The following is a 23,041-nucleotide window of genomic DNA, read 5'->3' on the forward strand; positions in this document are numbered from 1 at the left end:
AATTTACCACCCATAAATTGTAGAAGCAGATGATTTCAGCTATGCAAATTCCTAATTCAGGCAAAAGTAATATTGAGTTAAATTATATGTGAGTTTTAAGATGTTTATAATCTAATATATGTAGGAATAATTTCATTTTTTTTCTTTTTTAACTATTGTGCCAGTGTATGGCATGTCACCAAATATCATTCATTAACTTTGAACAGTCTGTAAACCTACTTTTCTGTATCAGGTTCCTGCCACCAAACTACAGGTTTTTTCTGTTGCTGATCAGCAGAACTGACATCTCATTCTGAAACACCAAGGCATGCCTTTGGGGGACAACCCTTTGCCCATTCTTATTCTCAGACTTTGGGGGAGATTCTTCAAATCTTTTAAAATGCAACCTTTTTTAAATAATGCAAAAAATATCAAATGGGTTCATCTAAGTGTGCAGATTCACCTGGACCATTCTGTTGGCTGTGGGGGATTACAGTTGGGGAGCTCCACTCTTTTCATGCTACCTGAAGGACATAGCTCCATGGCCAAATATCCTGGGCTGCTTCACATCCCACGAAGCATCACTGACCCAGCAAAATTCAAATAACAGTACTAGGATTTCAAGTAGCCAAGCTTAAATTCCTTATGGCACCACAGAATTACTTAGGAACAGATAAACAGACGGATCCATCATTTCAGTCCTAACGGAAAATTTTAAATAATGGTAAAAATGCATCTCTCCCTAGAAACTTGGTTATGCAAAAATTGTATTTTCCGTTAAAATATTTGAGTAAGACATTCCCAGTTTGCTGATTTGTGCATATTTTATGAACAAACAAATAGAGACTTAAAACTTTCTAAGGAAAATGCTATATTCTTCTTTAAGCATGGAATTAGAAGGGTGTAACAATATCTCATAATCTTTCAATACTTCATTCCTTTCTATACCAAATCTGATATTTCAGTATCCCTTCATGTGTTACCTAGGTGATTATTAAAAACAGATTATTAATGTGATTGTTTTCTGAATGATTATTGATATCAAATTCTTCAGGTGTATAAGAAATTTCAAATGTCAATTGATATTTTCAATTGTCAAATGATAGTAATTTGATAGAGAAGAACACTGGAGATAGGGGTAGGGAAAAATTGCTACTTAGGGACTATTTTGGATATCGAGATTAGTGAGAAATAGCCATAATTGACCTTTACATATAGACATTCTTTCCACTTCTTTTGCCCTCCCTCCCCTTTTGCTTCTGAATGTTTTTTACATTCACTTGCCTCTTGCGTTAATTTGTCTTTACTCTGCATATTTATATCACACATATTTTGACAGGTATTTTGACATATCCTTCAGTGACCTATTCTCTGGAAACACAGAAAGAAAAAATATAGCAAAGACAAATGCTTGCATCTGATTACATAGAAAACTGGGCAAATTAGATTAATGGAACCTTTTCTACATGTTTTCATTTTCAGGACAAAGGATTTCTGTGGCAGATTTAGGAGCTATTCTAAAGGTGCATCATATCTCCCAGGCCTCTCTTGAATTATTGTTTCCAGTGCTTTGACAACTCAGGGCATTATAAAGTTTCCCCTTCAGTGAATATTTTTTTTATTTAAATTCTTCCATCCTTTTCTGTATGTCTGTAAGAACCCTTCGTCCCCTTACCAATGCCAAGTGCTATTATAATTAAAAAAAGAAACTTGGTAAGCTTCTTTTTGTGCCTCAGAAAGAACAAAGCAACTAAATACAGGCAGTGTATACGCTTAACTGAAATCACCTGGAATCTTTCCGTTGACGTCAATGGGCTTTATCTAAGATCCATTTATAAAAAAATCTCTGTTGAAAGATAGGAAGGAGATCAAAATGCTGAGGCATGGAGTAGTTTAAATCTTACAAGGAAATTTACTTTCACAAGATTTACATTCTAGTTTTGTACCTCAGATGTTTGGACTAGCTCTGGGCAAGCATCTAAAAGTATCCAAATATATTATAATCTTACAATCCCTCTCAGATTTCTTTGTTTATCATCTGTCTTTTCTATTGCTTGGCTTATTTTTCAGGATTCAGAATTTCTTTGCTCTAAGAGTGGCAAAAAATAATACACAAGCTCGTAGCCATTTTTTGGAGATTATAGAGATGTCTCAAATAATAAAGACAATGTAATCCTGAGGTCTCCGTGGGACCCGTATATGATAACTGAGAAATTGTAATACGAGATAATATTATCTGTGGAAGTAGTTATCCTTTTTTTGTGTGTTTACAATATTCCATGATTACAGTATTGTGTAGGGTCATAGAAATCTGTTCGTTACAGCTTGTTGAAACTTGCATTATAAGTATATAGCAAGTAAGTGAGCCTAAGCATATGTTAGCCTGCTCTCCCCAAGTCAGCAATTGAGGATAATAGTATCAGTTGCATTTATAAGCGTTAACACCTCTAATAACTAACTATACTACAAGAAGATAAAATATACAAATATATAATTGATAATTGCTAATATATTGTTAACAGGGGAGGCCTAAAATGAGTGTATTCTTCTACAACATTTACACGATAAGTTCTGATAGAAGTAGCATTTATATATATTTACTTTTACTTGCCAGTGGCTATGCAGTTGTGCAGAGTAATGAATAGTATTTGAAAACATAAACATATATTACTGTCTGGTCAGCTATCAGTTTTATAATACAATAACAATTAAACAGGGAAAATGAAACTAGTTGTGAATACACTATGAATGCAAACATCAGTTCAAAAACATGCCCCCCAAAAGAGGTTAGAAGTGCTAGTTGTCTTCAAATATACAACAGGCTCTTGCAGAAAAGAAAGTAGCTGCCTGTTCTGAGTAGCTATGCTGGACAAAACAAGTGATGGGCATACAAGTGCAGCAAGGAAGATTTAGTTCAGACAGTAGGAAAATGAATCTATCAGCAGAGAAAGTGAACACCATAATAGATTGCCTGCGGCAACTGTGGAGTCTCCCTCATTGAAAGTCTTTAAGAATAAGTTAGACATACATCTGTCAAGAACGACACGAGCTGATCCTGCTCAGGGGAGCAGGAGGATGGTCTAAACGACCCCCTGAGGTGCCTGGCAGCTCGATGCTACTCTGATAGCATGGCTAACGTGTAATTTGGTCCTGTTGACTAGTTAACGTAAACAGTGATGCTAGTACAAAGTTATCAGAAGAAGCTAAAGAAAAGCTCTCTAGGAAATAGCAGTAATCCTAGTCAACGGAAACCTAAATGTGAAAGGTGTTTCCTTTTTAAATGAAATTCTTGCATATCTTTGAAAGTGTTAGAAGATGACATACAATTTTCAAAGTATACAGAGCACTATGCATAGTAGACATTATATATCTTATTATATATTATATTTTATATATATTATACATTATATTCACATATTATATATAATATTATATTTATATATATTATATTATATTTTCTGTTAAAGGAAAACATGTAAGATTAGCCTCACGCTGTTCTGATGCTGAAATATACATTATTTTCAAGTATGTTGCTTCACGGATTCAGAATGTTAGATGAATACCAGAGATATTATTTTTTTAGACTATGTAAGTATTTAACACATTTTGACAGTCTCTATACAGAAGAAAAAGTCACTGCAATAGAAAAAAAAATTGAGGAAAAGTTGTCAGAGAAGAAGCCAGAAATCTAATCCATAGGATGTGAAAGTGAGAGCTTCAAATAAACTAATTATCTTTTCACAAACTTTTAAGATTAAGAACATCATTACAGTTTTTTTTCCCCCCTTAAATCAATTTCTAAACTGTTCATAGTTGGTATTTGCTTTCACTTTTTGACACGTACCTGATGTATTACTGATTGCAGGCTGATTTTCAAAAACACCTTTTTTCTGTTAAGAACAAGCTTTTAAGCTCTTTTTAAAGTGAGAAAAGACATATAATTTCTATAATTTTAAATCTAGAAAAATGTAGATTTTACAACACTAAAATACCTAGCAAATGCACACTGATTTCACTGATTTAATTAATCAATTTTTAAATTAATTTATTTGCTAAAATGAATATATATTTTGATACTCCAATATGAAATATGTTGATTTCTTATTACAAATTACTTCTAGTCTTGGCATTACTGTCATTTTTTAAATATATTTTAAAATGCCTAATGCTGAAGATTTACACAAGACGCAAGTGTTGGAAAATATTCTTTGGGCCAATTATTTTAAACAGATATTATTAACATTTTTTTTTATTTTTTAAATCACCACTGAGCAGAAAGCAAGAAACTAAATAAAAGATAATTTTTGTTCCCTTCCTATGACCTATGATCTAGCTACATCATTCATTTATATCATTTTCCTATTTCTACAGTGTTTTTATCCATGAAAACCACATCCTGACAACGGATGAAAAGTGGTGGAGTCTCTTCTACTGTTACCCTCTTCCTTTTCTTGTACTGCTATTATAAGCAGCACCAAGTCCATTTTATTTTTTCCTACAGTACACTCTGAAATCTTGTACACATAATTTCCAGCCTGTATCTGACCTAATGCTGGACTGTAAGAAAAATATCTTCTTATTTTTCTTATTTTCTATTACATTTCACCACTACAATTTACAACCCCACCATCTTCTGTCGTACACAGTTTTTATTTTGATTCTAGATTTTTTTTGAGTTTATTGATTGAAATATTATAAAAGACTGAGCTGAGAACCGCTCTCAGAAAAACACACTAGAAATGCCTCTGGTTGATATTTCCCAATGAAATATCATCGCTTGCAGCCTGCCACATTTTCAGCATCCAATTCAGTTTTATTTTCTTTAGTGCTTGTTTTTCTTTTTAACCTAATTATCATCTTGCAATAAATAAAATACCTTAGAGAAGTTGAAGTGCATTGCTGAAACAGTGTTATCTTTATCAGCTAGACTTGCAATCTTGTCGAGAACAGCATCACTTTTTTCAAGACTTATTTTCCATGGTGCACAAGATTCCCTAATGATTCCAGCTGGAGCAGGAGTGTTTACACTGTCACTGCCAAGCAACAGGCAATCAACAGCGCATCGCTGGAACAGGCCATACAGCATAAATGTGCTCAGCTGCTGCTTCCTACCGACTTCCCACTGTTTAGGGCATCCCACAGCTGAAGCCAACCAGCATGAAAATAATTAAATGTGAAAATGTGACATGCCCCGTGAGAAAGTGAGAAACATGAGATGAGCGCTGCTCAGAAAGCACCTACGGTCATAGAAAGAATCTGTCGGTCAAAGTAAAAGGCTGATGGACCATTAACTTTCAGCATTAAAGACAATGTATAATGTACCTTTATACCATCTGGACGTTCATTCTCTAAGCTTTCTGAACCACTACGATCTAAATAAAGCTGAACATTTTATTTCCATGCAGAGTTCAATAAAGTACTGTAACGAAAAATACAGGCTTTACTGTATTTCATAGAAAAGTCACACAGTCTAGTACCAAATCTCTCATGACAACAACAGCACAACTGCTTAGCTCTGATGGTTGAGAACAAACATAACTGGATAATAACCTGTAGGGAGAGCAAATATCTCCTATTAGACCAAAATATATAGCCAGAGGAAACAGACACACAAGCAAGACACACAAACCTACTGAATGAAGTGTAGACAACAAAAAAATGCCTGTTGGAGTATACTGAGCAGCTTCTGCTGCCAGCAGCCCCGAGCATGGGGAGTGGATTGGGATCAGTGAGCATCCAGTTTGCCTGGCATGGAGTCAGAACGTGGCGGAGGTGCTTCCTCTGATCTGTAGACAGGAAAGTGCTTCCACTATGATACTGTATAATGATAAGACTAAAAGCTGATACTAATTTTTTCTAGCTTCTGTTTATATGAGAAGTTTAAATTAAAAAAAATCCTTTTGTATCAAGACTGATCAAGACTAGCAATAGCAGTAGCATTGATATATGATAACCTCTCTTCTTCTGCGGATGTGTAGCTAGATGAATTACAGTAATTCAACATATATTTGATGTGTCTCTCTTGCACCATCATTTCTAGTTTGATAGATTCCAATGCCAGGAGGTCCTTGGCATTGGTATGCATGGCAGGCAGTCTTGGAGAATACAGAAACGTCTGTATATGTGATACAAAAAACAGCTGTCTTCTTCCGGAATACTGTTTGCATCATAAGGAATTAAAGTCCTGCCTGAAACCCTTGGTACAAAATACAGTTCACTGTCTTTATACCATTATGATAAGGAAATCCCATGGAAGCACAGAGCTACTACAGTGTCTCCTTTGCTACTCCTGCAGGCACTTACAGGAGCGTAGCTTCTGACAGCAGCCTCTGCTGCCGGAAGCCTCTCCTTCTATCACTGCTCTGGCTTTTCTGTCTGGTAAGCTGGGTTTCCAAGCAAATTTCAAAGAACGTCCATGTCTTTGGATAGAGGCCTATTTGGCAAGGACTTTCAGCAGATCTAAAGTGAAGTGAATAAATATTGGCTCTTTGAGGCCATTGCCAGCTGGCTCAATTGGTGGCAGCCTCAAGGTCACACTAGGAAACAGCTCGGAGCCAGGTGGACTGAGATCAGAAGGGCACAAAGGCCATCTTACACATCCCTTCCTAAGTTGGAGTCTGTGGACCTTGGCAAAATGTAGCTTACAGCTGAGAAAAGCAGGGATTTCTTTCCACTTCGGCCAAAGTGAGGCCCACTTTGGGGGACCGCTGAGAGTCCGAATGCAGAGCTGTGTTGGTGTAATTTACAAGGTGCCTGCGCAACAAGTGCAGCCAAAGGGTGATGATTCAGCTTGGGACAGATGTGAGAGTCTTGGAAACATGGAGATGTTCCGAGCTGAAGGGTGCATGGAATAATCCCAGGATCGGTTTCATGAAATGCAATGTCCCTGTACCGTCTGCTTCAGCGGTGGGTAAACGGGGAAAGGAATGTGGAGGTTGGCAAAGAGAACTGGAGCTCTCTGAAGGCGTTAAAATAAATTCTTAGGCAAAGAAGCCTGGGCATCCTTACTGCCATTCTTCCTCTCCACTCAACACACTTATACTCTATGTTTCCCCAGAGGAAATGGTTATCCTAATTTCAATAAGTTAATTAAAACCCTAACCAGAGAACTGGGATTGTGACAAAGGAAACAGACGTCAGACAGAAGTTGTTCATCCCATCCAATCTAACATGTGCTGTGAAACCGTGCTACAGAAAGTTATACTCAAACATGGAACTGGCAAACCAGTGTCAGGCATCAATGGGGGTCCTAGGCAGAGGAGGAATGTGACATTAGCTTGGTACCCTGCCTGTTTCCTGGCTGAGCGGATGGTAACACTGCTCTTACTGAGCGTGAGAACTAAAGTCTGTGCTAAATGATCTGCTAATGTGATCCTACTGAATCATAAAGGTTCAATAACCCTAAGTTCTGGCCTAGAGGAAGAGCTCCTCAACTAATTGTTAAAAAATGCTCTAGGGTTTGCCTACCCTTTGAAGACAAGTAAGCCTTTTGAAGTTAGTAAGCCTAGAAGTGAAGCATAGGTGAGACCTTTGAGGAAATTTATAGTAAGATTAACAGGATGTTACCTATTTTTAAAAAATCCACTACTGAACAAAACTGTAGATTATTTGAATCTCCTTAGTGAGTAGTACTAGTATAGTTGCTAGTATAGTTACCTCCGTTTCCCTCAGTGCTTCCCGTGGTAACCTGCCAAGTTCTCTCTTGTGCAGCTGATGTGTTAATTCCCCACTATCTGCACACCTTTAAGATTCCACAGTTTCTTTATACATTTCATTTTGTTCCACACACCAAAGCTTCAGCACCTTTTCTGAAAACACCAGCTATGCAATCGTTTTGCCTTTTCAAAATCAACTGTTCTCCAAGAACTAAACAACTGAGGGGGAGATCAGATCAAATGCATTTAACACTAAAACAAATAATGATGTGTTACCTTATCACTTTGTGCAATACTACTGATTTATTTAATTCCAGAAAGTCATTCAGGTTTTACTGTATTTTAAACTGCTGTGGAAATTTCAGAGCCCTCAGATAAGAAGGTTTGCCACAGCGGTATGTGGGCCAATCTTATTAGACAGTGCCAACCTGTGTTATCCTTAAGGCCTACAGAAGTGCTGATTTTAAAGCAGCAATGTGAATAAAAGACTTTCCTTTTCTTTCTGTTACATTAAAAAAAGAAAAGAATTTCAAACTTATGTGGAGTGCAAAGTAAGAGGTTTTTATGCACCACTGGCAGGATACTTTTTTTTTTTTTTCTGCAAAAAGATTGTATCAGAAAATGTACATCTTTTAATGTATTACCTGGTAACAGAATTGGAATATTTGTAAAAGGATGATAAAGCAGCAGTCAAAAAAGTCTTTCTGATATGCAAACGAACACACAAATATGCATTAAGAATAAGTATGCATTGTGCTAAGAAAAATAAGAAGTAACACTTTTAGCTGATTAAAACTTGAAAGAACAATGAGCTGAATGAAATTTATCTTAGTGATTTGAGCTTCAAAGAGCTTATGGTGAGTAAGAATTTTTATGGCCTACTAATTAACAAGAACTAAGGGTGAAAATATATCACTGTTCTCAGACTAATCCTGCTGGGCTACTTCCAGTTAACCAAGTCTTGCAAACGTGCTTTTCTAATTGATAGTGGGTAGGCTGAATCTTTTATGAGACATTATATTTAACTGCTATTGACTAGAAGTAAAGCAAATTATGGAGGGTTGGACAGAAATGATAGAAGTATGTCTTCTGCGTACATGAACTACAGATTAGAAGACAAAGAGATTTGGGTTGACCAGATGTTTTAGAGCATAACCTGATAAAACATTTAAAACAAGTATAATTTAAATAGTATTAGACCTAGCCAGAAATTTCTGCAGAAATGAATTGTATATTGTCTAAAGCTCCTGGAAAAAAAAAAAAAGATTTGAGAACTATCAGCAGGGCAGGATGCCAATGATATTTTTAGCTGATCTGAGCAAGAGCAGCAGTCTACAAGGATAGATCAGCATCACACCAGGAAAGAAAAGGGATGGGAGAACATGCTGCTTGCTGCCTCACATTGAATATTGACCAGACTAATCTGAGTATTACACTCTATCAGCTACGCAGTTACACAGGATGCAGCAAAATTTTTTTCGTTTGTGTGTATTTGTAAATTTCACAACTATTCTTCACAGATTTTTTTTCCCCAGGGATGGAAACAAACAGTTTCCAGATTTTCCAGCACACTAAAACAGGCCATATTTATAGCCTTCTTTTAATAAAGATATCTGCGAATTCGGATACTAGTCAGCTGGAAAGCATAACCCTTAGTTCAAAGCTATATCCATCAGTGAGAGTCCACGCATCCAGGCTGATATCTTAGATCATAAGAAGGAATGTCTGTCAGTGCCAAGGTCTACTATTCAAGTTCTTTTGTGTTGGGCTTTCCTATATTTTCAAAGATCTTTTGTTGACTTGTGTGAGGGCAGTTTTCTAAAACACTTTTGACATTCAATATGAAGGATACTATCCAAATGTCAGTTACAATATCTTCAGCAAATAACTGAAATAATAATCCAACTGGAGCGCCACGAGCTGGGATAGAGCATTCACTCCTTTCAGAAATTGGTTCCAGGCAAGACAATCTGGTGATTGGACCTCTGGAAATACACAGACAAGATATAGTTGGACTAAAATATATAGAGTGACTGTTTTGAAAATCATTCAAACCTCTGGCTGGTGGAGACAAAATGCAAGATTTTCCTATTCACTGATCAAGAATTTTCACGAGTTTAACCCTGACCCATTTCAGAGACACACCTATCACAGCAGGCATGCTAATGAGATAATAGCACAGATTTTCAGGTTAGCATTTGTGCCATCGGTTTGACAGTGACATACTTTCAATTGAACCTTTTCTGCTTAGTGGTTGTCTGTTCACATGAAAGAGATACATAGCTAGTAATTGTAAAAACCTTCTTGCATAAGATTTGCTGTTCAGTAGAACCAAATTTCTTTTTTTCATTATATTCCTAGCTGTGGTCTTTTATTCTGAGTTTGGATTTAAACGACTTGAAACACAAATGAAAAAAAATGCAATTGTCAAAATTTAGTGTCAGGCTGAAACAATCTATATAAAATTGATTTTTTGACTAGTTTTGAAGTCAATAAATCCTTTTTCAGAACTTCACTTGCACTTGGGAGAATCCCCAATTCAGGGACTGATTCAATGGGCTTGATAAGAAGACAGTTTTTTTTAACTCAAGACGTGAGAACCATGTTCTGGGATTCAAAAAGTCTTTTGTCTACTCTGTTCTCCTTGTAACTCCTGGTGACTGATACCATTAACCTTTGTGTTGCTGGTGTCTACAGCTTTAATACGTTTTTTGATTCCTCCTTTCTATTTGCTCACATATAGGGTCGGTGTCTGTTTCTTGTACTGTAATACCTTTAAGATGTGACCTTTTTATTTCTACACATACTTCTAGAACTCCAGTAAAGTGGTTTAATCTAGATGAGATTGCCAACTGAAAGCATTATAAAGTACTAGCAATTTTCTTAGTATCATTCAGGATTCTTGAAAAATAAAAGTAAGTCAGAGGGCACAAAGGTAGAACAATAGTAGTTCCACAAAGTCACTAGAACTGTATTCTGTGGCATTAAGAAGCTCAGTTTTGAAGACAACAACCCTAATAAAATTGTATTCTTTTATTCTTGTTATAGCATCAATAATCCAGATGGTAAAAATTATAAAATTATAAACTGACTTGAGATGATACCCTTAAAAGTGTTACATTTTTAAAAGGCAAGGAGATAAAATTTTCATTAACCAGCTATGGATTTTTGAACTTTTAAAGTAAGAAAGCAAGACCTGCACTCAAATTAGGTCTACAATCACAATATTTATAAACCTACTCTTTTTTAGTCAGTTCTGGAAATATGTGCAAGCCCAGAATTTAAATAAACCTGAAATTGTGAAAGAACAGAAATCCAGGTTTGGGGGAAGAAAGAAAAAAAAACAACAAAAAAACCCAACCTGTCTTGTGGCCTTGCAACAAAATCACAGAATGCAGAGATTTTATTTCATTTTATAACAGTCTTGATTGTTTCTTCTGAGTTAACATATGTAGTATATTTCTTTTTTTAAATAGATGCCAACGATCTACTCAGTCATGACGTAAAGCTTACTAAAATCAAGGACAGCTTAAAATAAAAGGGAGTGATTTCTCATTCCATTCACCCAGTACTGAATACATTGACTACATCAGCTGATAACACCTAAAAATATCTAAATCAGATATATTGTTCTCTTATTAAGGTATGAATTTCAAAAAACTTTGAAGATTCTCTTGGAGAATTACTTCCTGACTTCTATAGTCAAAATTCAGATTCAGAAAAATTGGGACAAAAGTCTTTCGAGAACAGGTTTTATTATGAGTTCTGTTTCGGGTGGGCTAGGAATACCATAGGAACAAATCCTTCCATACCACTTTGATGGCCCTGTCAAAATCAGAAAGTCCAAAATGGAAGAAGAAGGGGGAAAAAAAGCTTGAAAATGATTATAACACTTTTGAAACTAAGGAGAGAGTAGATGCTGTTTTCCTCTGAGTTTGAAGCATTGGGTTACTACGATGATGAGTGACAAAAAGAAGCATAAGATGGCTAGAGATTTCTGAGCAACAGAAGGTTTTATTGAATTAAAAACAACTTTTTCAATTTTCAATCTCTAATTCTAGCTCTGAACATTTTCTTTTACTTTACTTTGCCTTCTCCCACTGCATTTCAATTCCATTTGGCATGGGAAATTGGGAAAACGTCTATCAGGTTACCAATACATGATTAAGGAACCATTTTAGATACAATTATAAGGGAACCGGTAGTAATAAGAGCTCGTGTGAGAGCATCATGTGCTACTGACAGAATTTACTGTGAACTCTGGATGATATTTATTTATTCACTTCAAATTTAGCAATATTATGTGGTAACTGATAATGCTCTGGATATTTAGACAAGAAGGAAAAATTAGTACAAATCATTTTTTTGAAGGAAAACTCTTCCAATCAACAAAATTATCTTTGAATTATTTTTAAGAGGATTATAATAACATAAGAAGGAATGCGTGCCTTAAAATTATAAAACCAGAATCTGTTTCCCTTTATTTCCTTAAGGCAGTGAAGCAATATTAGATTTTTTCATAAAATAGCCAGTACTGTCCACCATGTGCAAATCAGCCCTGGCACTGCTTCCTTTTACTCGGCACTTACGCTGCATGACTCAAGGACTGGGCCTATAGTTCACAAACTGTAATTTTTATCAGCCTCATGTGTCTCCTTTCTCCTCCTTTATCCCCTATGCCTACTCACTGTATACATTGAATGACAGACAGAAACAGATCTGATGCATGATTTTAATGTTCAGATGCAGGCAATTGTAACCTATATACTCGAATTTTATTTGGACTATGCTTTTTACTATGGAAGCTGGGATTGATTTCCATGGATGAAGTAGACCTTCATCAGATCAACAGAGCAGCTATGGTCCACCTGTTTTATGAAGCCATTTCACAAACAAGAGAGGAGTTTCTGCATGGTTGTTTCTCACCATGCCTGTTGTTGTTAAATACTTACCACAGTACAGATTTTCCATTTCCCATAACCGAGAACATCAAACTCTTGAATGTTACTCTCACTAATTACCTAAGAATATAGAAAAATGCCCTCTGCACTTCTAATGGCATTCCACTCCTCTGTGTCAGTGCTTGTGTGATCCTTTACTGAACTCAGCAACTCAGTAATCTGCTATAAAAAATATTGGTGACTGCCAGGTTGATTTTCTGCTCAGGGAGGTGAATCAGCTCACTGAAGGCCCAACAAGCACTGGATCCAGCACAAAGTAAATGGCAGAAACATATATCTGGAAGCAAGAAGTAGAGAGAGTAATGGAGGATCTGATGGGGCAAGACTCTCCCTTTTGGCAGTAGTGAACTATTGTATTGCTGCAGTTGTGATATGTAGTCTGACCTTTGCATGGAAATGCAGCAGTAGAACAGTAGTAGATAACTATGAATATTGTTTCTGCTTCTGAATGTTGAGTAGGCTGGTGACTAAGAGATGGTTAAGGGTGCAAAGTATTCTCCTCCTGACTTCTGGTTGCGTGAATGAAAGGCTTTAGTGGTACTTTCCTTCCTTTCCTTCTTGGTGACCCTGCTGTTACCATTTCCATTTGCTTGAGAAGCTGCCAGATGTTGTGGACTTTCTCCATTTTTACAGTACTAGGATAAATGTGATTCATGATCACTCTTTTACCTTCCTATCATATATCTTTTAACAGGCCCCCTAGTCTATTCAAGTTCTTCTGTGACCCTTTTTTCTCTTATTTTTGACTTATTTTTCCAAGACACTAGGATTTACACTGTAATAAATTCAATCACTAGAAACCTTTTGCTCCCCTGCTTCCTAATCACTGTAGTTTATGTTCTGTAACCATAATTAATTGGAAGACGATTCCTTGATTTCAGGCCCTATTGTCCCTGTCTTTGATTTTGTCTCCTTTTTCCTTTCACAGTGCAAGTCTGAAAAGCACACTTCCATCTGTTACTCTGCTTCCAATATAAAAGTCAAAACAGTAAACATTTTCTTAAATAAAATAAAATAAAATAAACTCTGAAAATCCACACTTCTTCAAGCTTGCAGATACTTAACAAAACACAAGGTCTATATCATGAACAAAGGCATTTTGCTTCACTTTTCTAATTTTTCAGGGAAGTCACATGCCAGAGCATGTGGTAAAAGATATTTCTTTTCTTCACTGTCATTTCTTTGATCTGAATGTATAGTATATGCAAAGTACTAATAGGAACTTTCTGAGAAATATAGTAGCCACGTATCTGCAGTAATTAGGACTTGGACAAGCCTATAAAATGATCCTTACTTACCCATGAAATTTTTCCAGAATATTCAGACTGTATATTATGACCACCCAATACCAGACAATTGCACCACAGATTAAGAACCACGCAGAGTTTATTCCTTCTTCAAAGTCAACAATAACTGACAGAAACTATATTAGATGTGTTTGACAACCATATCAAAAAATCATCCCTCTCAATGCACATCTTCACTTCCTTAAAAATCTGTTTTTTTGCAGATGGGAGAAGATCAACCATATAGCTATAAAGCATTTAAAAAATGCTTTGTTTAATATGCCAGATACATAAATTACTTTTAACAGGAAGATGTGCTAGCTATGACTGCCATATGTAGTCTTGAATCCGGATCTTATGTACCAAAAGATTCTCTAATTTTTCTGGACGATATTTTCCAGAAATTATACATTCAAAAGGCCATACTCCAGTAAGCCTGTCTGTGCAATAAAATAGATATGCTAAAGAACATGGCCAAATCAGTAGCAAGAAAAATTGGTTCAGATGTGTTTCACTGGTAACTAAGCAACAAAAGTTACTCTCAGCGCCTTGGTGCTGGGAGAAAAGAATTAGCTTGGTGCTCTGGCATATTTCATAACTTTATTTAACTTGTTATGCTGGCATATTTATTAAGTATTTTTTTCTACAACAACCCTCTGCACTATTTGGAGGTTTTATCCAAATGAGATCCTATGCAAGAATGTGCCAAACTTCTCTACTAATGCTAGCAGAAAATGAACACCTAACCTGCTGCCACAGTGAGTATTGAGATTGGTGTTCCCCCCATTTTATTCAACTGACCTTCTGTAATGAGGGTAACTGAAAGTGAATTCATGAACTGCTCTAACAAGTTAATCTCTAGGTATTAGTCCCTCAGTGGTGTTAGTCATTTGGATAAGAAAAATCTAACTTTTTAACTGCAGTATTTGAGACACAATAGAAGGATGAGAGGATACGGTAAAAGACAGAATTCCCTGTTTAAGTACCACCTGTGGGTCTTACTGTTTCTCCGTAAGAGAGAGATGAGGAGAGAAAGAGATGAGAAGAAAAGGGAGGCAATGTAAATCTTCAAATGGATGTTGTTAAAAATTGCAAAATTGAAGAAGGTTAACTTTTAACAGAGAGGATCTAAAATATTTTTCAGAACACAGTTTGTGGCAAGGTGTTTTTTGGTGAATGGGGAGAGTTATGACACGAAGGTTTCTGACCCAGGAAATTTCAAATGAATAATATTGCCAAGCATTGCCAAGGTGTCTGGCACATTAGCAGGAAACAGCAACAACAACTGTGATCTATAACAGAGACTCTGTCCATAAGATATCCTTTTCTATTGCTTGTGAGTATAGCATTTATAGATATGATTTTCCCCCTGGAGTCACTGGAGTATCCATCACACCAAACAGAAACACTAGCAATGAACTATTGCATGGAAGAAACTACAAAGATATAGATAGGATTTTATTTGCTATATATAAAATCACCGAGAGATCACATAAATGGTATTACTAATCTACTGGTTAGTCTCTACTAGTGACTGGAATAAATTACTGGGAAGGTCACTGTTGGTTAACAAGTCCTCTATGTAGAAAGAGTCAATTTTGAAGAGACTAGGGTAGGGGAGTGAAGAGAACTCCCTTTAATATTTTGTCATCAAATTTACATCTATTTGTGTAGCAATGATTCTTGACATTGCATTCACTCAATCCCAGTATGTAGATAACTCTCCCTTTTTCTCATTTACAGAATGAATAAGAAGGATGAACATAATGCAACATAAACAGGCCAATTATACCATAGTTTCATAATATGTTGGCTTCAGCAATGGAGAAAAGTAGAGCAATTCTGGACCCTTCCCTTCATTCTGGCCACTGATTTCGACATCTGCTTTACATCCCACCAAGACTGTTTGTATAGCTGTACAAAGTAGATCGCTGAAATGATCTGGATTAAAAGTAGTCCTAAGGGATAGTTAGTTTATAGTAGAAATATTACAGCATCCAGAGAACTCATAATTTAAGGGTTCACAAATAGTCCATAGTTTTCCTAAATCATTGCATCAACCTTCCTCTCTTTCTAATTTTTCTAAGCATTCAGTTAGCCAGTTGATCACTGTGTATTACAATATGATATTCTGGCTTCAGTAGAAGAGTGCCATGGTATAGAAATCTTTCCCCTAGAGCAACAGTAGGTTAGGATGAACTAACCCAAAAACTTATTGCAATGAAACCATCAACCATTTCTTATCTCCCCCCCCCCCCCCCCAACTATGAATCTTCCTTCTCTCTGCTGCAAAAAGAGAGTGTTTGGTGGATTTCATGGGGTTAGGGTTTAAAGACTTATCTCTTCTATTTCTTTTCCAAAGAGTTTCTACTACCCCAACATCTATAAAATGTTATTACTTTACTTTCTTACACACATGCAATGTACTGATGTGTATGAAGTACCAGAAAAGGCATATGCAAGTTTTTGCATGCAGATAGTTGGGCTAAACTTGTTTTACAAGTTTAGGACTAATAATAATGAGAATCTACTGGCCAACACAGAAGTTGTTTCTCAGTGTTAACAATAGTGGGATACCACAGTAATTCAGTGTAGTGGATCTTCTCCTGCAGTTCATACATTCAGAGTTCTTGAAATTCTTGAAAACTCTAGCCTCTTGCCTGGCCACTTGAGTGACTACACAGACCTAACATTTTGCACAATTATTTAATTTTGTTCATTCAGTCTTTATGAATAATCTCATTATTACTTTTCAACTCAGGAATGCAGCTATTTTGTTTACACAGCTGCTGAAGCTAATTCTTTATGGATCTTATTCTCCGTTATGTTGCAATTTACTCTACTACAGTGTAATTTCAGGATAAACCAAGCTCTAATGCTCCTTTTTAGGATTTCTGGTTCCATTTTTCCTAAAATCCAAAAAGATTTACTCTCTAAAGAGTATGGAGAAAAAAATGTGGTAGGAAGTTTTGAGAGATTTCTTTTGGTCACTTCTTAAATATCTGAAAGGATGATCTTCATCTCACCTTCATCTTCATCTTACCTAGAATGAACTGAAAATATGGAAGGCAGGGGATTTCACAAGAAACATGAGAAACACTGAAATCAAGATAAAATTTCAGGTATTTCAAATATCAGCAAATATTGGCATTGTTCTTATTATAGCTAAACCAGTTTTCTCAGAGAATGAAAAGATGTTAACAAAATTAGAATGGAAAACATCCCACTTTGATTTTTCATACTTTTAAATCTGTTTTTAGATATCAAATAAGTATTGTACAGATGCCTAATCTAAGTTCACTGATGTCAAAGGAAGGATTTCTATTTGAAATTAACGAATTTATGATCAGATCCTAAGTCCTTCATAGTGATTAACTATTTTGGCTTATGATTTTAGGAGCTCTGCTATAATTTAATTCATTTTCTACAATCAAAGCAAAAATGAGTTGTGAAGTTCCACAGGCATTAAATTGATTTTGCTTTTCACTTCAAGCTATTTCACTTTCTTAAGCCAGTAACATCACTTTTGTCACCATTAATTAACTGCATCTGCATCTGACACATGAACACTGCCATATACTATTATTCTACCTCCATGCCGAAGCATGCTAAATCAATCTGTAATGTGCAAGCAGTAGCCATGTATATTGCATATGAATAGTGTTGATACTTAAATAACTACTGAACTGATCTATATTTAATTCTGCATTAGTTTTGCCCTTCAAATCAGTCATATTGTTAATCATACAAAATAAAAGCAACAAGATATAATCTTAAAGTTCTACTCAATATTCTAATGCTTACTTAGAAGTAAAATTCTACCAGTTGTTGTAATATTCAGAACCTTCCTGGCTTTGGAAAGAACAAGGCAAAAGAGAGGTAGCAGATCTCATCTCTTAAAAAACAGCTCTTCTCTCAGCAAGATCTTTATATCTTCTAGATTATCTCATTTGCGTATGTGAAATACCTTGATATAAATATAATGACTTACAATAGAATAAGGTATTTTTACATTATCTAAGTCATGATGTTGTCAGGCATTTGCTTTGCAAGTATCAGAAAACGTTGGTCTCTACCTCCCATGATTTCACTAATGTCTTAGAGGAATACATAATTTTAAAACACTTTACTACTTTGTCTACACAGGTTTTAAGTCTTTGGTGATGCTATGATATAAGCCTCACCAATGCTTATATCATATTCAATGATAATATTAAGCAATAGAATAAAGTATTTAAAGTATATCATGAACTAATGTTGTATAATGTTAATTTCTACCATATAACTTCACTTACAGACAAAACCAGAAAATATTTAGGTTCTATACTTATTTTTGCTAAAGCAAGTAGGTATGCTAGAAAAACTAACAAATATGCCTTTTGGCCTTCTTGCTAAGCCTCTCTCTTTTGTTTTATTTAAATGCAAGCTTTAATGTAAACTGCCAGCTTAACAAATAATGCTTCAAATAGTCTTTCTTTGACTGCATTAAATTCAAAGCTTCCTGTATTAATGCATCATTAATAATGTTGAGCTAATAAACCCAACCCAATATTCGTAATGTTGATAGCTGAACAAAGCATGCTCAATAGCATATTCAATAATCTACTGGCTCTTTTCTATGTTCTAGATTGAACTTCATTATCAGAAATAGCCTGTCTTTTAGACTCTGTAGACTGTGTAGCTGAAATGTTTGGAAGGACTGGAAAATGCTATGATTGCTTTATAATTTTTTTTCAAAAATTTCTTGATTTCTTGATATTTCTAGACAAGCCTGGGAAGCTGAGTTGTATTTAGAAAGATGGCTATTATAGTCATAGTAGGCCAAGAAACTTTGTCAGAAAGATACCATTAATAAAGATTTCCAGTCCTCTAATCCTTTGGCAGCTTTTTGATTAGCATCTGAATATTTCTTGCTGAGCCCTTATTCTGGCCTATCTGAGACACACCTATGACTTTTCTGAAACCTAATTAATGCATGAAAGAAAGTGAAAGACATTTATAGACTGACAAGATCCTGAATCTTGTGTGAATCAGTCACACAAACATACCTCTGGACTGTGACACTCATTAGCCTCTTGGGTTGACCAAGAAAGTGATGGTTTACAATGCATTTATAAAGTTTGCTGCATTGTTTCTTGCTTTTAAAAATACTAAAGATAAGACAGGCAGTCAGAGATCCTCGGTAACTCTAGGAGAGCTAAGACTGAAATCAGATAGAAGTTGCCTGTAGGGTCTGAGTGGGATCCGATCTGCTTTAATGAGAAGTACACAGGGAAAAAGCCTGTTATCTGCGAGGATATGCAAAATAGATAACGTTATGATTAATTAACATATATTTAACTAGAATGGCTTCAAAATCAACTGAGTACTGTTGCATGTACATCTGGTATATTCAAGTCTATCAATCTTGGATATGACTATTATTCAGCCTGGATGGAAACACATAATACATCAACTTTCCTGGTCTGCATCATGTCCTGAATCACTGAGTGCTCATCCAGCTGTAATCAGTGTTGTCAACAGTTCCTCTGTTTTTTAACTATCGCCTTTTTGGAACTCCTTACAGTTGTAACTCAGAAGCTATGGCAATGATCACATTATTAATATCCAAACTTGTTTGTACGACTTCTACGATCATTCCATCCAACTGTGGGCCAGTCATGAAGGACATGACCCATCCAACTGAAGCTGGTCAAGAAAGCCTCAAACCTCATCCTGCGTTATAGTAAATTTTACCTAAGATGGGAAAAATCGGAATGAGGGTCCCAGGCCTGTGATTCTAGCTTGTAGATCTCCAACTGATTAAGGCAATTCTAACCCAGTCAGATAGTTCCAGTGACATTTGCTTTTGCTGATCTTTTAAACTGCTCAGTCCCACAGGATTTGCTGCCAGACAACTGACATTAACAGCTATGTCATCTATGGTTGCTAACAGTTTTGAACAAGTGCTGCTACTAGTTCTTCACTGATCTCTTGAATTATTGGTTTAGATCCATGGAAGTCTCTGCTATTAAATTCGATGACTACAGGTGTAGCCAGATTGGGCTCTTTTAAAAAGGCAATATAATTCCAGGTTGCATGAATGGGTAAATCACCTGCTAAACTCCTGAAGTAATCCTCCTACTCTGCTCAGTACTGGTAAAGCTCTTCCCTGAAACGCTGTTCAGTTTCAGGCCCCATAGTTCAGAAAGCTGTGGATCAACGAGAGACGTCCTAGGAGAATAATGTAGGAAATATGATCAACAAGCAAAGACTGAAGAATTTGGAGTGCCTAGTCCACAGAAAATTTAAGGACTTTCAACAGCTGTGTTCAAGTACTTGCGAAAACAGTCCCCCAAAGAAAGGAATAATTGTTCCCTGTGTTTACTGAAAGGGCAGGAAGCTTGATAGGCAGGGATAATCAACTTAAATAGGGGATTCGGGAAGACCTATTTCAAACACCAGGAATTTTTCTAATGTTAAGAATAGTTAATTCTTAGAATAGCTTTACCAAGAAGATTCTGTCTCCACTACTGGGGGTTTGTAAGCACTAACCAGGCAAGTATTTCTCAAAAATTACATAGGTAAACTTGATCTTGCCTTTGAAGTTAAATGATCTCTTGAGGTTCCTTTTTACCTTATTTTCTCACTGTCTAGTACTGAAGACAGATTAAGACTCTTCAGGCCTCTTTCAGGAGCTTCTTAAAGTGTGGTTTCATGATATAAAAATACAATTTAAATATTATACTTTTCTCTGAAGTCAGCTACAGTCTAATGATACGGATAAGAACTATAATTTCTACAGCTCAAAGGGAACTAAGAAAAGAGAAAATTGTTTCCCATTTAAGTATTTGTTCAGACTGTTACTTCTGCTTTTTGACAGAGCTGTGTTTTCTGTATCAGTTAGTAAGTAATCCTGCAGTGTTATTCTTTGTCACAGCAAATGGAGATGTTGCTAAGGAATCAGTCCCCATCATGTAAGTTTTTTAAGAACAATTTATATGCAGTGACAAGAAAGAAAAGGGGAAAAGCAGGCAAACGTAACTAAAAGACCACAAAAATAGTTGCAAGGATCAACAGCAATTGATATGAACTTACTTTCAAGCAACTACTCTGAACGTACTTTAAAGTTGAGTAGCTTTCACACTTGGGCTGAAGAAGAGAAATTTAGCATGTGTCTACAATAGGTTGGGTCAGAAGTGCACTCCCAAATGTGCCCACACAACACCCTTTGTTCATATCATGGATTAGTCTCGAAATGCAAACTGGATTCCTCCTGGATGTAACTGAGCCATATCTGCACTTCGGTGTCTCACTTTTCTGTGCTCCAGTCACTAGTCATTGTTCAGTCCATGGGCCAAAACCAGAGCTAGTCCAAATTAAGATACCCAATAAGTGTATAATATGGATTCGGGGTTCTCAGGAACAAGTGTTTTGGTCTGCAGATTGACTTTTATTTCTCCATACTACTTCTCAGTGTAGATGTACACTCAGAATCCTCCCTTAAGCAGTACAGTCTGGTTTGGTTGACTCCAGCCATGGCTATGACCTTCCGACTGCCTTGCATTCCTCGTTGATCCCATTTGTTGAGATTAGCTTACCTTTTGATAAATGCAATGCAGAGTCCAGGGCGGTCAGCTAGCACCCACAGCTCCTCAGGCTCAGGCGGGAACAAAAAAAGGTGGAGGGAAACCTGCAGGCCCTGAAGGAAATCTTATCTCTTTTTTTTTCCCTCCCAACTCATTAAACATAAACCTGTTTCAAATTTCTGAAAAGACAAAACAGTAAGGAAGTATAATAAAACCAGCCATCTCTTCTAGTGGCTGTGGTCCTATACCACTATGTATGGCAGCCTCTGGGAGCTGAAGTACAATAGTCCAACTCTGATAGTGTCAGGATGCTCATGTTTCACGGGGCTACAGTCCTTCTTTGTTTTCCTTCAAGAAAGGAAAAATACTATGGACAGCTGGCTACGACCAAAGGAACTTGTAATTTTTTTATTAGCAGGGCTGTCCCAATACCAAAGTTTTATTTTAAATTCAAATTCATAATAATTTTATTCAGAAATATGACAATTTTGACTGATCTGTAACTTCAGAAATTATAGTCTCATTAAAATTCCTACCTCCTTCTGTCTTTCCCTCCTCCTTTCCTCTCCTCCTTCCCTCACTTCTTACTTCTCACAATGGTGATAAGAGTAAAATAAGCCTTTTCATTCCTTTTTTTTTTTCTGTAACAGACTATCAGGCAAGCTTTCTACCATGACATATGCCTGTGTTCACCAGCTGGTTCAGAAATGCTGAATTTTCCCAGAGAAAACAAGAACAAACACAGTTAGGCTGGGTGCAAATTTGAATTGTTCCTGGCTGCAAACTATGAAGCTAAAGATCTCAAATGAATTTCCAAAGTCCAGTTAGTATTTCATTTGCTTCTTTCAGTGTAGACGATGGAAGCAAACCAAACAATCCTGTTCCACTGTTTGGGGGAAGAGCGCGAAGGGAGAGAGGGGAGGGGAGAGGAGTTCATCTCTGAAGTCCAGAAAAGCAAAATCGTGTCTCTCCTACATATAGGTTCATATACACTGTATCGTTCTTCAGTAGGCAGCTGAAAACATCCTGGTTGATGCTAAATGTCTGCTTTTATTAAACCCAGCACTATGCTACACTTTTGTTGCCCAGCCTGAAACTGCCAAATGAAGCAATTTTTTCCTTCCTTTTTTTATTGTTCTTATACGTCATATAAGAAATGTTGTAGCTGAACTTATATAATGAACTCGTTGTTCCTGAGATGCTATTTATAGTTTGGGCCATATAGCTGGGTTGAAAAATGGTGTACCTTTTAGCTCAGAGGTAATTCTTTTCCTAGTTATTTTTTTCCCTTCATAGAAAAATGAAAAAACACAAAAAGTAAAAACCCTTCATTATATTGACAAATTCATAACTCTTGCATCATCAAATATCTGTTGAAGATGATGAACACTGAAGCTTGTGAGGAAAGAATGTATTAGGCTGTATTTGATGGATTAGGATTTCGAATTGTTTTTTGAAACAAGGACCTGCCCTTTATTTCTGTAGGTTTAGTACCTGGCACGCCCAGGCCCTAAGTCCCAAAGATGACTTCCAAAGTCTAGAATAACAAATAGCTTAATAAATTTTTTACATTAAGAAATGAAAGATTAAGT

Source organism: Dromaius novaehollandiae, chromosome 1 (genome assembly GCF_036370855.1).
Source record: "Dromaius novaehollandiae isolate bDroNov1 chromosome 1, bDroNov1.hap1, whole genome shotgun sequence".
NCBI classification, from domain to species: Eukaryota; Metazoa; Chordata; class Aves; order Casuariiformes; family Dromaiidae; genus Dromaius; species Dromaius novaehollandiae.